We start from the raw sequence: 16,230 nt of genomic DNA on the forward strand, positions 1-16,230 counted from the left end.
AACCCTTCTGGGGGTAGGACGCTGGACGTGCAGATATCGTAGTTTGTGCCTTCCCCCAAAAAAGACACATCTTGGGGATCGGATGCAGTAGGGTACACCCGGGCTGGACTCACACTGCAGTCACTTAAAGGGGAAAAGGATGGCTCAGTTTTCTTCTTTTTCTTCACTGAAGCGCCTCCATCTTCATCTGAACTATAATCCCGCCGCTGGGGGTCAAAGTCCCCCTGACCTCCCTCCTCCTCGAGGTCAGAAACGACATCGCTCCAGGCCACATGCGGTGTTCTGGTCAGATCAGACTCCTCTTCCCCCTGCAATGTAACCATCATGTCTGGAATTTCAGCCTCCAGATCCTCCACCGGGGCCACTTCCATGCCTATACGATCATCAGTTATCGTCTCAGACTCACTGACATCTGAAGCCACAGACGCGGCCCTCTGCACCGGTGGCTCAGGTGCCAGCTCCATATTTCCTCTTACATTCACACGAACCAGTTCTGGAAAAGCAACCCGAGCCTCCTCCTCATCCAGGAAAGCCAGAGTAGATATCGGAGCAGTCGGAGTTGGAGCAGTCGGAGTTGTAGCTGTGGGTGCAGGAGATTCATTTCTTCTCCTTCCCCTTCCCGCTGCCCCCGCATATGAACCAGGATGGAATATACAGTCTCTGAAGGCATGCCCCTTCTCTCCGCAGAGGTTACAGACTATTTCATTTTTGCAATTATTGGAAGAATGACCCACCTCATTGCACTTCCTGCAAATAATCTGTCTGATGTCGCATGCTTCCTGAGTATGGCCATACCTCCTACAATGACGACAAAACCTGGGCGCATTGGGGAAGAACAGGTAACCCCGCTCACTCCCAATGGAAAAATTTGATGGAGGATAATGTATACCCCCTGGTTCATCAGGACTTTCCCGGAACTTGACCATGAAACGATATTTACCGGTCCATAGTTCCTCCTCATTCATGACTTTTACTGCCACCTTGGTAATATAGCAGTGCCTATTTAGAAAGGCATAAATCAAAGCCAAGTCCACATGTGGGTTGTACATGAAAACAGTCAGAGGTACCTCTTTGGAGCAATACAAGATGACAAAAGTCAGCCCATCCAAATATTGATTGTCCAGATTCTTTTTCAAACAATCATAGAAATTGTTGCAAACAGCCATAGAAGTAAATACAAGATTATACTTGCTTTTGAATTGCTGGAGGCACAAGATTTCTTCCTTCTTCACTTCAAGGAGTCCAAACAAAATCTCCTTCACCACGAAGCTGAGGGTAAAGATTCCTTCTTTGCCTTCTTCCACATCAATCTGGATTCCAAACTTCACTCGAGCCTCACCGGGCCCAGCGTATCGAATGCGTCCCATTATCGCTAGTCGTGTCTACTGGCCAACTCCTTATAGCAGCAAGTGGCTTAAGCCATAAAATGGCGATGCCACAGGGCCAAGAGTTAACGCACAGACAGCCAAATGACTAGACCCATTACAGATCTGAGCCAAAAGGCCGAGAAGCGATAACCAGAATTGGTTTCAAACTACGGAGCCACCCAAGGATCCTGAAAAGTCCATTTGTGGAGATGAGCTCCTGGACTCCCGTTAAGAAGACATGTTGTCAACCTCTAGATCCCTTACATGCCTGCACTTTTCGGCTTGCTGCTGCTGCAATCCACGCGTTTTAGATCTGCATAACTCCACCTCTTTAAACACAGCACCTTCACCCCCTGCTGTTCCCACCCGCCTCAACACCGTTGGAAGGGAGGAGAACCAATTAAGGCGGGGGGTGGGGTGGAACGAGCAGCTGTCTACCCTTAGCAGGAGGGCTCCTGATTACATACCTCTCCTGCCAGCGTTCCATTGCCACATTCCATCTACTGCAGGCAGGATACCTGGCTGGCTGAATGTCGCTGAGAAGCTCACAGAGACCGCCATAAGCAACAGTTTAACAGAATGCCACAGACTAATCAACCAAACTTTTTGGGTTGGGTTCTCTTTTATAGTCTGCAGGCATTAAATGAAAGAAGTCAGTGTTCCAGCAGAAGGAGACAACGTTTCAGAAAAGGCATTGTAGCAAACCAAAAAAGAAATTTTAAGCGCAGAAGAGTAACCAGCGCACATACCTGTTAGCTCAGGTGAGTTTAAAAGGCTGCTGTTGATAACAAGGGCATTTGCTAAATAGATGGTGTGTGTGCAACAATATACTGAAAGGTCAATTATATTGTGCAGCTTATCTCACCACCTGTAGTTATTTAGGTGAAAGCTCCAAAATGCTTGCCTAATATGTCTGTTTATCCAAAAGGAAGTAAAAAGGGAGAGCTAGAAAGATAGCATTGCATCACATTACATGGCAATGCAATGCACAGTTGCTGAAGTTGAACCAAAATGAGCTTGTAATCTGGCTTCTGCAACTTTGAACATGAAAAATCCAATGAGGAGAAGAAAAGCAAAGCCAAAGAGTCCATCCCAAAATCCGACAAACAAGCAAAATGAACAAAAAACATTGAATTCAATTCTTTCTGATTTTAGAAACTGCATTAAAGAAGGGGTGCACCGGTCCTGGAGATACTGCAATACCAGGTCAATGCGTGGAGTGGACAGAGCAAGCTCTTTTTCCATCTCCCTGTTCTAAAAATCCATTTAATATATGGTCCCCAGATAGGGGACGTATCAGATATTAAACTGATAAGAACAGATTTTTTTTTTTTTTTTTTTAAAACCTATTCAGGTTAAAATTAAAGTCCACTCCACAGTCCTCTTCTCCCCAAAGGGAGACAAGACGTGGACTCCAACTTAAATCATCATCAGGTTTTGGTACTTTTAATGTCAGAAAAAAAAATTACAAAAATACAACAATACTTACAAAGAAAGAAATGTTTCAGAACCTGAATGGATACCAAAAAAATAAAAATTAAATTATAACTGTATTAACAACAGTAATAACATCAAGTAAAATACTTGTAACCATTATCAAAAGCATGAACCCCAACCCAACTCAGAACCTTAAGGGACAAATCTTCAACCCTTGATGCTGAAAAAACTTGTTTCGATACACCATCTGGTATTCTATATTTCACACAAAAAACATTTTTATCTCTTATTAGTTCTTTCCTAACATTCTCTATAAGATAGTCCAAACGTTTCTCATCATACAACTTACGGTACAACCGGTTAAAATATTCTGCATTCTTTATAAACATAGGTTGTTGAAAAACAACTATATTTTCTTCCATTGCCACCTCCACTTCCTGTTCCTTTCTCTTTTCTTGCTTTTTAACCTTACCACGGCCAGTTCCCTGACTTACACCTCCCATTTCACTCTCTACCCTATCCCCCCAATCTACTCTTGTTTTCTCCATCTCCCTCTGCACTCCTACAGGTTTGCTTTCTTTTCCCTTTACCACCAACACCTTTTCTACACTTTCCTCCTTTCTCTCTACCAAAACCTTTTTAACCACTACCTCCTTCTCTTTATTTCTTTTCCTCTTTGGGCAATTCTTAAAAACATGCGTATCTTCCTGACACAAGTTGCACTTCCTCCGATCTTTACAATCCTTTGACTCATGATCACCTTTTTTGCAAAAACCACATACACCACCCGAACAATTTTCCTTTCCATGCCCGTATTGACGACAAACTCGACAAAAAGTGGGTATACCACTGAAAAAAATATCACCATTTATATTACCCAACTTAAACCTAGCTGGGGGAAGCAACACAGTCCCCTGCTCATCTTCTTTGAAACGGACCAAAAATTTCCACTTCGAAGTCCAAAAACCAAATTCATTATAAATCTTCCCTTTTGGTGTTACTGACAAACAAAAAAACTCCAAAAATGTAAGAACATCCTCTTCGTCCACCAATGGAGAGTACATTTTAACAATGATCCATTTATCTCTAACGGGGAAGTGTGGCATTACACTTATCCCCTCCATTCTTTTATCCTGGCTTGCAGTCATTTTCCTTAGATATCCTTCAAAAAAAACTTTGTCAACAAAAACTATATCATAAACACCCCTCCTGGGGTAGTCCATTATCGCCAACACTTCTTCTGTCTTCAAACCAAAAAGATCCACAAGAACTTGACTCATCACATACCTAAAATCCTTTTGATCTCGAAAGTTCTCCTGAACAACCAAACGAATAGAATTCTGCACCTTAGCGAATTCAGGCACATGATCTTCCTCTCCTTCATGTGATGCTGCAGACATCTTCTTCACAAACAGGTTCTCCTCTTCTCAATAGAAACCTTCAACACCGAAGTGCCAGGTAGATGATCGCCTCCCGTTGCCCGGGGACTAATCCGACTCCCTAATAGCAGCAGGGAGGTGAAGCCCTGCTGAAAAACAGAGCGATCCCCCCAGGCCAAGGAGCCGGGTACCCCGAGCACCTCTCAGGAAAGACCAAGGCAGCAGCCGCTAGATCACTGCACTTGATCTTAGCCAAAAGGCCGAGAAGCGATAACCAGAATTGGTTTCAAACTACGGAGCCACCCAAGGATCCTGAAAAGTCCATTTGTGGAGATGAGCTCCTGGACTCCCGTTAAGAAGACATGTTGTCAACCTCTAGATCCCTTACATGCCTGCACTTTTCGGCTTGCTGCTGCTGCAATCCACGCGTTTTAGATCTGCATAACTCCACCTCTTTAAACACAGCACCTTCACCCCCTGCTGTTCCCACCCGCCTCAACACCGTTGGAAGGGAGGAGAACCAATTAAGGCGGGGGGTGGGGTGGAACGAGCAGCTGTCTACCCTTAGCAGGAGGGCTCCTGATTACATACCTCTCCTGCTGCTGCTGCTGCTGGCTGTCCAGCAGCAGACTGAAGGTGGCTGCTGCTGTGCACAGGTATATAAAGGCTCAGAGCCTATTATGACACGCGCAGCCAGCGTTCCATTGCCACATTCCATCTACTGCAGGCAGGATACCTGGCTGGCTGAATGTCGCTGAGAAGCTCACAGAGACCGCCATAAGCAACAGTTTAACAGAATGCCACAGACTAATCAACCAAACTTTTTGGGTTGGGTTCTCTTTTATAGTCTGCAGGCATTAAATGAAAGAAGTCAGTGTTCCAGCAGAAGGAGACAACGTTTCAGAAAAGGCATTGTGGCAAACCAAAAAAGAAATTTTAAGCGCAGCAGAGTAACCAGCGCACATACCTGTTAGCTCAGGTGAGTTTTAAAGGCTGCTGTTGATAACAAGGGCATTTGCTAAATAGATGGTGTGTGTGCAACAATATACTGAAAGGTCAATTATATTGTGCAGCTTATCTCACCACCTGTAGTTATTTAGGTGAAAGCTCCAAAATGCTTGCCTAATATGTCTGTTTATCCAAAAGGAAGTAAAAAGGGAGAGCTAGAAAGATAGCATTGCATCACATTACATGGCAATGCAATGCACAGTTGCTGAAGTTGAACCAAAATGAGCTTGTAATCTGGCTTCTGCAACTTTGAACATGAAAAATCCATTGAGGAGAAGAAAAGCAAAGCCAAAGAGTCCATCCCAAAATCCGACAAACAAGCAAAATGAACAAAAAACATTGAATTCAATTCTTTCTGATTTTAGAAACTGCATTAAAGAAGGGGTGCACCGGTCCTGGAGATACTGCAATACCAGGTCAATGCGTGGAGTGGACAGAGCAAGCTCTTTTTCCATCTCCCTGTTCTAAAAATCCATTTAATATATGGTCCCCAGATAGGGGACGTATCAGATATTAAACTGATAAGAACAGATACTACACTTGATCTTAGCCAAAAGGCCGAGAAGCGATAACCAGAATTGGTTTCAAACTACGGAGCCACCCAAGGATCCTGAAAAGTCCATTTGTGGAGATGAGCTCCTGGACTCCCGTTAAGAAGACATGTTGTCAACCTCTAGATCCCTTACATGCCTGCACTTTTCGGCTTGCTGCTGCTGCAATCCACGCGTTTTAGATCTGCATAACTCCACCTCTTTAAACACAGCACCTTCACCCCCTGCTGTTCCCACCCGCCTCAACACCGTTGGAAGGGAGGAGAACCAATTAAGGCGGGGGGTGGGGTGGAACGAGCAGCTGTCTACCCTTAGCAGGAGGGCTCCTGATTACATACCTCTCCTGCTGCTGCTGCTGCTGGCTGTCCAGCAGCAGACTGAAGGTGGCTGCTGCTGTGCACAGGTATATAAAGGCTCAGAGCCTATTATGACACGCGCAGCCAGCGTTCCATTGCCACATTCCATCTACTGCAGGCAGGATACCTGGCTGGCTGAATGTCGCTGAGAAGCTCACAGAGACCGCCATAAGCAACAGTTTAACAGAATGCCACAGACTAATCAACCAAACTTTTTGGGTTGGGTTCTCTTTTATAGTCTGCAGGCATTAAATGAAAGAAGTCAGTGTTCCAGCAGAAGGAGACAACGTTTCAGAAAAGGCATTGTAGCAAACCAAAAAAGAAATTTTAAGCGCAGCAGAGTAACCAGCGCACATACCTGTTAGCTCAGGTGAGTTTAAAAGGCTGCTGTTGATAACAAGGGCATTTGCTAAATAGATGGTGTGTGTGCAACAATATACTGAAAGGTCAATTATATTGTGCAGCTTATCTCACCACCTGTAGTTATTTAGGTGAAAGCTCCAAAATGCTTGCCTAATATGTCTGTTTATCCAAAAGGAAGTAAAAAGGGAGAGCTAGAAAGATAGCATTGCATCACATTACATGGCAATGCAATGCACAGTTGCTGAAGTTGAACCAAAATGAGCTTGTAATCTGGCTTCTGCAACTTTGAACATGAAAAATCCAATGAGGAGAAGAAAAGCAAAGCCAAAGAGTCCATCCCAAAATCCGACAAACAAGCAAAATGAACAAAAAACATTGAATTCAATTCTTTCTGATTTTAGAAACTGCATTAAAGAAGGGGTGCACCGGTCCTGGAGATACTGCAATACCAGGTCAATGCGTGGAGTGGACAGAGCAAGCTCTTTTTCCATCTCCCTGTTCTAAAAATCCATTTAATATATGGTCCCCAGATAGGGGACGTATCAGATATTAAACTGATAAGAACAGATACTACACTTGATCTTAGCCAAAAGGCCGAGAAGCGATAACCAGAATTGGTTTCAAACTACGGAGCCACCCAAGGATCCTGAAAAGTCCATTTGTGGAGATGAGCTCCTGGACTCCCGTTAAGAAGACATGTTGTCAACCTCTAGATCCTTACATGCCTGCACTTTTCGGCTTGCTGCTGCTGCAATCCACGCGTTTTAGATCTGCATAACTCCACCTCTTTAAACACAGCACCTTCACCCCCTGCTGTTCCCACCCGCCTCAACACCGTTGGAAGGGAGGAGAACCAATTAAGGCGGGGGGGTGGGGTGGAACGAGCAGCTGTCTACCCTTAGCAGGAGGGCTCCTGATTACATACCTCTCCTGCTGCTGCTGCTGCTGGCTGTCCAGCAGCAGACTGAAGGTGGCTGCTGCTGTGCACAGGTATATAAAGGCTCAGAGCCTATTATGACACGCGCAGCCAGCGTTCCATTGCCACATTCCATCTACTGCAGGCAGGATACCTGGCTGGCTGAATGTCGCTGAGAAGCTCACAGAGACCGCCATAAGCAACAGTTTAACAGAATGCCACAGACTAATCAACCAAACTTTTTGGGTTGGGTTCTCTTTTATAGTCTGCAGGCATTAAATGAAAGAAGTCAGTGTTCCAGCAGAAGGAGACAACGTTTCAGAAAAGGCATTGTAGCAAACCAAAAAAGAAATTTTAAGCGCAGCAGAGTAACCAGCGCACATACCTGTTAGCTCAGGTGAGTTTAAAAGGCTGCTGTTGATAACAAGGGCATTTGCTAAATAGATGGTGTGTGTGCAACAATATACTGAAAGGTCAATTATATTGTGCAGCTTATCTCACCACCTGTAGTTATTTAGGTGAAAGCTCCAAAATGCTTGCCTAATATGTCTGTTTATCCAAAAGGAAGTAAAAAGGGAGAGCTAGAAAGATAGCATTGCATCACATTACATGGCAATGCAATGCACAGTTGCTGAAGTTGAACCAAAATGAGCTTGTAATCTGGCTTCTGCAACTTTGAACATGAAAAATCCAATGAGGAGAAGAAAAGCAAAGCCAAAGAGTCCATCCCAAAATCCGACAAACAAGCAAAATGAACAAAAAACATTGAATTCAATTCTTTCTGATTTTAGAAACTGCATTAAAGAAGGGGTGCACCGGTCCTGGAGATACTGCAATACCAGGTCAATGCGTGGAGTGGACAGAGCAAGCTCTTTTTCCATCTCCCTGTTCTAAAAATCCATTTAATATATGGTCCCCAGATAGGGGACGTATCAGATATTAAACTGATAAGAACAGATTTTTTTTTTTTTTATCGAAAGCCCGAATTCGTGTACAAAACCCGAGTGCGCTTAAAAAAGTGACAAGTGCCACAAAAAAAGTGCACTAGGATGCTGGTCTTCTTGAAACCCTCTCCAAAAGGAGAAGGGTCCCCCAAACCATTCCCCGTCCCTCCGAGCCAAAAGGCCACAGCGAGGAACAGGGACAAAAAGCCACCTCCAGCAGAAGCCAGAGGCGACCCAATCTTACCCCCAGCACCTGCCCGAGTTCTCACCCGAGCAAGGCACTGGGAGCCAAAGACTGTGCTCCCCTCCCGGAAGAGGGGAGCCAACAACGCTCTCCTCCCGAAAGAGGAGAGCCAGGGGGGTTCAGGGGGGAGCGGAACCTGATGGCCACACACTCCCCCCCTAGACCTGCCAAGAGAGGAACCCGTAAGGGAACCGCATCCCGACAAAATCCTAGTAGGACGTGACACACGTGAATAAGTGGACACACAGTGACAAAGAAATTAAATAAATAGTGAAGGTTTCGCAGTATAATACTGCCCGGACCTTCGACCGGGAATTAAAAAATTCCCCATCCTAAGGCCAGAAGGCCCGGAATAAGGGTGTGTGCGAAGAAAGAAAATTTGAAGTGCTTGTGCAAATGTGCCATAAACTCAAGTGGGGTTCCCAATCCCAGTGAGTTAAGGCACCCCAGGGTCACCACTCCTGGGGCACTTCACACTTCGGGCTTTCGATCTTCCCCGGCCCAATGGCGTCGATCCTGGGGGGCCATGCTTTCCACCAGATGACTATATTAGCCATCTGGCGTACTAACAAGCGCCTAAACCCCAGTGTGCATAATGTATCAATCTACTAGGGCGGCCAACATCCAAAACCGCCTTTTCGAAAGATACTACACTTGATCTTAGCCAAAAGGCCGAGAAGCGATAACCAGAATTGGTTTCAAACTACGGAGCCACCCAAGGATCCTGAAAAGTCCATTTGTGGAGATGAGCTCCTGGACTCCCGTTAAGAAGACATGTTGTCAACCTCTAGATCCCTTACATGCCTGCACTTTTCGGCTTGCTGCTGCTGCAATCCACGCGTTTTAGATCTGCATAACTCCACCTCTTTAAACACAGCACCTTCACCCCCTGCTGTTCCCACCCGCCTCAACACCGTTGGAAGGGAGGAGAACCAATTAAGGCGGGGGGTGGGGTGGAACGAGCAGCTGTCTACCCTTAGCAGGAGGGCTCCTGATTACATACCTCTCCTGCTGCTGCTGCTGCTGGCTGTCCAGCAGCAGACTGAAGGTGGCTGCTGCTGTGCACAGGTATATAAAGGCTCAGAGCCTATTATGACACGCGCAGCCAGCGTTCCATTACCACATTCCATCTACTGCAGGCAGGATACCTGGCTGGCTGAATGTCGCTGAGAAGCTCACAGAGACCGCCATAAGCAACAGTTTAACAGAATGCCACAGACTAATCAACCAAACTTTTTGGGTTGGGTTCTCTTTTATAGTCTGCAGGCATTAAATGAAAGAAGTCAGTGTTCCAGCAGAAGGAGACAACGTTTCAGAAAAGGCATTGTAGCAAACCAAAAAAGAAATTTTAAGCGCAGCAGAGTAACCAGCGCACATACCTGTTAGCTCAGGTGAGTTTAAAAGGCTGCTGTTGATAACAAGGGCATTTGCTAAATAGATGGTGTGTGTGCAACAATATACTGAAAGGTCAATTATATTGTGCAGCTTATCTCACCACCTGTAGTTATTTAGGTGAAAGCTCCAAAATGCTTGCCTAATATGTCTGTTTATCCAAAAGGAAGTAAAAAGGGAGAGCTAGAAAGATAGCATTGCATCACATTACATGGCAATGCAATGCACAGTTGCTGAAGTTGAACCAAAATGAGCTTGTAATCTGGCTTCTGCAACTTTGAACATGAAAAATCCAATGAGGAGAAGAAAAGCAAAGCCAAAGAGTCCATCCCAAAATCCGACAAACAAGCAAAATGAACAAAAAACATTGAATTCAATTCTTTCTGATTTTAGAAACTGCATTAAAGAAGGGGTGCACCGGTCCTGGAGATACTGCAATACCAGGTCAATGCGTGGAGTGGACAGAGCAAGCTCTTTTTCCATCTCCCTGTTCTAAAAATCCATTTAATATATGGTCCCCAGATAGGGGACGTATCAGATATTAAACTGATAAGAACAGATAAGGTTTCAACCCAATTTTATTGATTCAAAAGTATATTTACAAAGGTTTTAAAAAAGAACATTTATAACATTACAATAAAATGATAAAACATGATAATAATCAATTCAAGTTTTTTGTAAAAACACAATTTACCATCATAAAACCATTGTAACAATTAAGAAAATCATAATTACAGATGTACTTGGGTTTATTTAATTACCACTAATTGTGTTCCATAATTGTACACACCACATAGAAGCCGCTTCTTTTGCTCCATACAGTTTTTTATCTCTGAGATAGTAAATATACATTTCACTTAAAGCAATTTTTATACAGTCTGTTGAATCAATATGATCATGTTTGAAGAGTAAAATATTTCTAACTTTCCACATGGCATTTTTAAAACAATTAATAATAATCCAGGCAACTCGGAATTGTTTAAAATTTGGACACTTAAAAAGACCATAAAAGACATAAAAGTGATTAAAATCTTTCAGGCCACATGCCCATTTTAAAAGTGGGCCTACCTTTCTCCAAACCTCCTGTGCAAAATGACAATTCCAAAAGAGATGCAATACAGACTCACTTTCCCCGCATATATCTCTTGGACATTTGGCTCTCGCCACCAGCCCCCGCCTATGTTGAAACTCACGGGTAGGGAGGCACTGGTGGACGATAGCCCAGGCAAGGTCCTTGTGTACATTTGCAAGATATTTCCCGTACACATTTCGCCACACCGTTTTGGACCTTGCCTGTGAAAAATTGGAGACAGGAATTGTGTCCTCAGAGTGTCTGCAAGCAATAGATACCTTCCTTTGTTCCCCCAATATATCAGGCTCCAGTTCCTGGAGACCTAAAAGTTTGACCGTTTTCTCAAGTATCACATACTGTTTAGGTGGGCACAGGAGCACAGGAGAACTTAAAGGTAGGCTAAACCACCTTTTAAAAATCATTCCTGCTGCATATTTTAAAAAATAACTAAAAATGCCATCAGATTTAAAAACCTTAAAACAGAAGCAGAAATACTTTATATGGAAAAAGGTAAAAAAATTGGGTACATCTTTACCTCCATTAGATTTACATTTGTACATCAGATCTCTTTTTAACTTTTCCATTTTTGAACCCCATAAAAACATAAAAACAATTCTTGTTACTTTCTTGATTTGTAAATTGGAAGGGGGAAACACCATTGCAACATACAACATAATGGGAATTAAAACGGCTTTAATAATTAGAATTTTACCTTCCATACTAAGGTTCCTTAAATTCCACAATGAGATCTTTTTTTCTATTTTATCCATTGCAGAGTCCCAGTTAGGGTCCCCCTCATTGGCTTGGTTAAAAATAATTCCTAAAATTTTTATGTGATTTTTCTGTATCACTATCCCAGGGGTCAAAGAGGAGTCCCATCCCCCCACATTAAAACAGTCACATTTATCTATATTTAATTTAAAACCTGAGGCTTCACAGAAAAATTGTGTGTTTCTCAATACCCTCCTCAGAGATGTGGAATCTGGACATAGTATGGTAACATCATCCATGTAACTTAGGGCTTTAAGTTGCATACCCCTACTCCCGGGAATAGGTACCCCTTTAATTACTTTATCTTTTCTCAGTATGGTTAATAGTGGTTCCATAACACAGATAAAGAGCAGTGGTGAGAGAGGGCACCCTTGTTTCACCCCTGATAATAGAGGAACCCCCTTCGTTAAAAACCCATTTACAGAAATTTGACTAAAACAAGAATGATATAAAAGCATAATGCGGGTTAAAATGTTCTCTGGAAATGCCATTTTTTTAAGAACCATAAAAAGAAATTCATGCGATACCCTGTCAAAAGCTTTTTCAAAGTCTAAGGATAAAATAGCAAGGTTTTGACTTCTCTCTTTTGAATACCATATGGTATCCCTAATTATGTTGAGGGACTCAGCTATGGTTCTTCCGGGAACACCACATACCTGGTGAGGGTGAATTAATTTGGCTATAAAGGGTTTTAAACGGACTGCAATAAGTTTAGCTAAAATTTTATAATCAAGGTTTAAAAGCGTAATAGGCCGCCAGTTTTTAAGTTGGCTCCTATCCCCTTTTTTATATATTAAAGATACCAGACCTCTCCTCCAAGATGGGGGTAATTTATTAGTATTAAAAGCTTCTTTAAACAATAAAAACATATCGTTCTTTAAAATTCCCCAAAAAGTCAGATAAAACTCAATCGGTAGACCGTCTTCCCCAGGGGCTTTCCCACTGGAGAAACTTTTAAAAATCTGTAAAAGTTCCTCACTGGTGAGATCCCTAGATAAAACACCCTGGTCTAAAATATCTAACTTAAAATCAAGGGAATTAATAGCATACTCTAAAAAGGATGGATCTATAACTTTAGTGTTAAAAAGAAGTTGATAAAAATTAAAAGCTTTTCCTAACATACCCTTAATATCATTTTCACCTTCAAGATTTAGGATTGCGTCCCTCCTCCCCATTACCTTTTTGAAGAAGAATCGAGAGCATTTCTCTCCTTCCTCCAGGTGCTGTACATGGGAGTTAAAAATTATTTGTTTTCCTTTTTCATTAAGAGCATTTTTTATTTCAGATTTAAGATTTGCAATATCATCATCCACATCAATACCAACTTCTTTTAGTTTAAAGAGTACTTGTAATCTCATATTAAAAACATAAAACCACTGCTTTTTCTTTTTTGCTTTCATTTTCCCTGCCTTAATAAAAAATAATTTAATCTTAGGTTTAATGCTCTCCCACCAATCCAGCATCGAGGCGCGGGGGTCTCTCTTTGATTGCCAGCACTGGTAGGCCTGCACAAACCTCTTTTGAATATCAATATCCTCTAGGAGAGTTGTATTTAATCTCCATGGGCCTCTTGAGGTATTTTGTTCCCCTGCTAACTCTAAAAACACAGATAAAACGTTATGATCAGAGAATAAATTAGATAAAAGAAAACATTTACAAGGTTTAAAGGCAGTAGAAGCAAATATGAAATCAATTCTAGAAGAAACTCTTCCATTGGACCATGTAACACCTGGATCCGCCGGCAAGAGTTCCTTCCAGCAGTCCTGTAATCTAAAATCATCAATTAAACTTTTCAACAAATAGGAGGTACGGTCTTTACGATTCACATCCCCACCCTGCCGGGATTCCCCATCACGTAAACAATTAAAATCTCCTCCCACTAGCAGGGGGATTGACCCAACACAAAATAATGGCAATATTTCAAGTAAATCCGCCCTTTCCTGCTTCCCAGGAGGAGCGTACACATTTAATAAACGTAAAGAAAGTCCATTAAAAACAAGATGTATTAAAATAGCTCTGCCAGGTATAATTTCAGTCACAGATTGAATGATGGTAGAATGTCCACGGCAAAGTAGTCCAACTCCGGCAGCACGACAGTCGTTAGCACCGGACCACACAGAAGCGCCCAGTTTCCAGTCTTCTTTTAAGTCCTTATAATTTAAATGACTCTGTATACCACATTCTTGTAGAAAGCAGAAATCAAAGTCCAATGTCTCTAAATAAGAAAATAAAGCAGCCCTACGTGTAGGGCTCTTTAGGGACCTCACATTTAGTGAGGAGATTTTAAGAGGAACAGACATTAAGAAGAATCAGGATCTGAAGATGGGAAGAAGTCAATACACGGCACCTCCTCCTCCGCATCTCCAGGGTCAGGATTTGTTTAATATTACCGGGATCTGAAGCAGGCAAAAAGGCATCATCCACTTTTGGCTCCTCATCTGGACCTCGACATCCGTGTTTTCTTTGGATATCAGGTTGCTTTACGTCCTCCCGTTGCCTTTTCAGAGGCTGGGAGCTGTCCATCTTTTCCAAGTCCTGTGCATCTGCAGTCCTCATGGCGGTCTGGTCTATGGAACGGGTGTCATCCCTCTGTGTCGTCTTGTCCTCTGCTCTGGTCACGGAACTACTGCGACTTCTGGTTTGAGGACCAGGGCTCGACTGGGTCTTAGCCGGGTCCTTTTTACTTCGCGCCCTAGAGGTCTCTCTTTCCGACACACTGGTTGATCGATTAAGGAGCGTACCCTTTTTGCCCTTACCCAAGATCACCGATGATGGTGTGGCGAATCTGGGTGCTTGCTTAATCGGGGTACTAGAGGTCTCCTCAGTTCCACATAATGCCGGTGGTGCATTCATGCTGGATGAGGACCCTTCCTCTTGACTCTGAGATACGGCAACATCTAGAGCCAGAACATCGATCAATTCCACAGAGAGCGAACCCTCGGTTAATCTTATGGATCCCCTACGACCGTCCTTCTGTGGAACTACCAGCGTGCCCTCTGGCGGAGCCGTTGAAGGATTTGGTCCGGACCCATCAGCGTGCGCCAACCCAGGTCCAGGGGCAGGTGTAGTAATACTCCCTCCGAAGTATTCTTGGATAGTCAGTTGACCTGATTTAAACATGTCATATGTTTTTGACTTTTTGCTCGGACAATTCCTGAAGGCATGACCTGCCTTCCCACATAGGTTACATACGATCTCAGAGTCACACGTAGCGGAGGTGTACCGCACTTGTTGCAAAAGACTACATGAGCCCTTGTACAATTTTCTCGTGTATGCCCATATTCATGACAATTCCGGCATTGAAGGGGCATTCCTGGGTAGCGTAGGAATCCCCTGACATTACCAATGGCAAAATTAGCAGGCGGGTGGTGAAGACCACCAATGCCGCTCTGATCTGGATGGAACTTCACCAGGTATTTCCTCTTCCCATTCCAGAAGCGCTGGGAGTTGAGGATATCATGTGAGAAGCGCACTGACTTGCAGTAACGCTTCAAAAAGGTTTCGATATCGCCCTCAGAGACGAATTGGCTGTACATGAAGATCACCAAGGGTACTTCCTCTTCACCGTACAGGAAGTCAAAGCTCAGCCCGTTCAGTCTCTCATCGTCCTTGTCCGCAACCATCAGTGCTGCATGGATATTATCACAGCATGATTTAGCCATAAAGGAAATGGTATATCGCCCACGGAATTCCTGATCGTAAAGACACAGGATCTTATCTCGCTCCAGGTGGAAGAACCCAAAAAGAATCTCATGCACGATGTACTGCAGATTCTTCTCATGGCGCTGGCATTCATCCACCATGATTCTAAAGGACTGTCACAGTGGAGTCTCCCCCATCGCAAATCCAAAAGAAAAAGGCATTTTCGGACCTCAGGGACTAAGCCCTCCCCCAATAGTAACAAGGGAATGAATCCCACAAAAGCAGGAACAAACCCAAGACCGAGGGAGGGGTACCACAAGAACTTGCACAGCCCACTAAGCGATAAAGCTCAGCAAAGGAAAACGCCCTTATTTCCTCGGGTCGCCCCGAAGACAAGACGCGATCGCTCCCCGTTGTCCGGGGACTAAGCCGACCTGCCAATAACTGCAAGGGGGTGAAGCTCCCTCCGTTAAGAGAGAGCGATCCCCCAAGGCCAACAAGTCGGGTACCCCAGGCACCTCCTAGCCGAGACCAAGGCAGCAACCGTTAGATCACTGCACCTGATCCTAGCCAAAAGGCCGAGAAGCGATAACCAGAATTGGTTTCGAACTACGGAGCCACCCAAGGATCCTGAAAAGTCCATTTGTGGAGATGAGCTCCTGGACTCCCGTTAAGAAGACATGTTGTCAACCTCTAGATCCCTTACATGCCTGCACTTTTCGGCTTGCTGCTGCTGCAATCCACGCGTTTTACATCTGCATAACTCCACCTCTTTAAACACAGCACCC

General features: G+C 43.8%; 4 non-coding genes and 2 pseudogenes across 4 annotated transcripts; all 6 read right to left on the reverse strand.

The window, feature by feature from the left end:
• Positions 1 to 2,536: 2,536 nt before the first annotated feature.
• LOC141245056 (U2 spliceosomal RNA) lies at positions 2,537 to 2,717 on the reverse strand (annotated as a pseudogene).
• A 2,853-nt stretch (positions 2,718 to 5,570) lies between these two features.
• Positions 5,571 to 5,761, reverse strand: LOC141245097 (U2 spliceosomal RNA). The gene has a single exon (XR_012308946.1). It is a non-coding gene; the product is annotated as a U2 spliceosomal RNA (small nuclear RNA).
• Positions 5,762 to 6,876: 1,115 nt separating this feature from the next.
• LOC141245098 (U2 spliceosomal RNA) lies at positions 6,877 to 7,067 on the reverse strand. Its single transcript, XR_012308947.1, has one exon. It is a non-coding gene; the product is annotated as a U2 spliceosomal RNA (small nuclear RNA).
• Positions 7,068 to 8,182: 1,115 nt separating this feature from the next.
• Positions 8,183 to 8,368, reverse strand: LOC141245067 (U2 spliceosomal RNA). The gene has a single exon (XR_012308929.1). It is a non-coding gene; the product is annotated as a U2 spliceosomal RNA (small nuclear RNA).
• A 789-nt stretch (positions 8,369 to 9,157) lies between these two features.
• Positions 9,158 to 9,249, reverse strand: LOC141245086 (U2 spliceosomal RNA; annotated as a pseudogene).
• Positions 9,250 to 10,364: 1,115 nt separating this feature from the next.
• Positions 10,365 to 10,553, reverse strand: LOC141245061 (U2 spliceosomal RNA). Its single transcript, XR_012308925.1, has one exon. It is a non-coding gene; the product is annotated as a U2 spliceosomal RNA (small nuclear RNA).
• Between the last annotated feature and the right edge of the window lie 5,677 nt (positions 10,554 to 16,230).

The sequence above is a fragment of the Phyllobates terribilis genome, unplaced genomic scaffold (assembly GCF_046119375.1).
Source record: "Phyllobates terribilis strain yellow unplaced genomic scaffold, ASM4611937v1 Scaffold_1748__1_contigs__length_216518, whole genome shotgun sequence".
In the NCBI taxonomy this organism is placed as follows: domain Eukaryota; kingdom Metazoa; phylum Chordata; class Amphibia; order Anura; family Dendrobatidae; genus Phyllobates; species Phyllobates terribilis.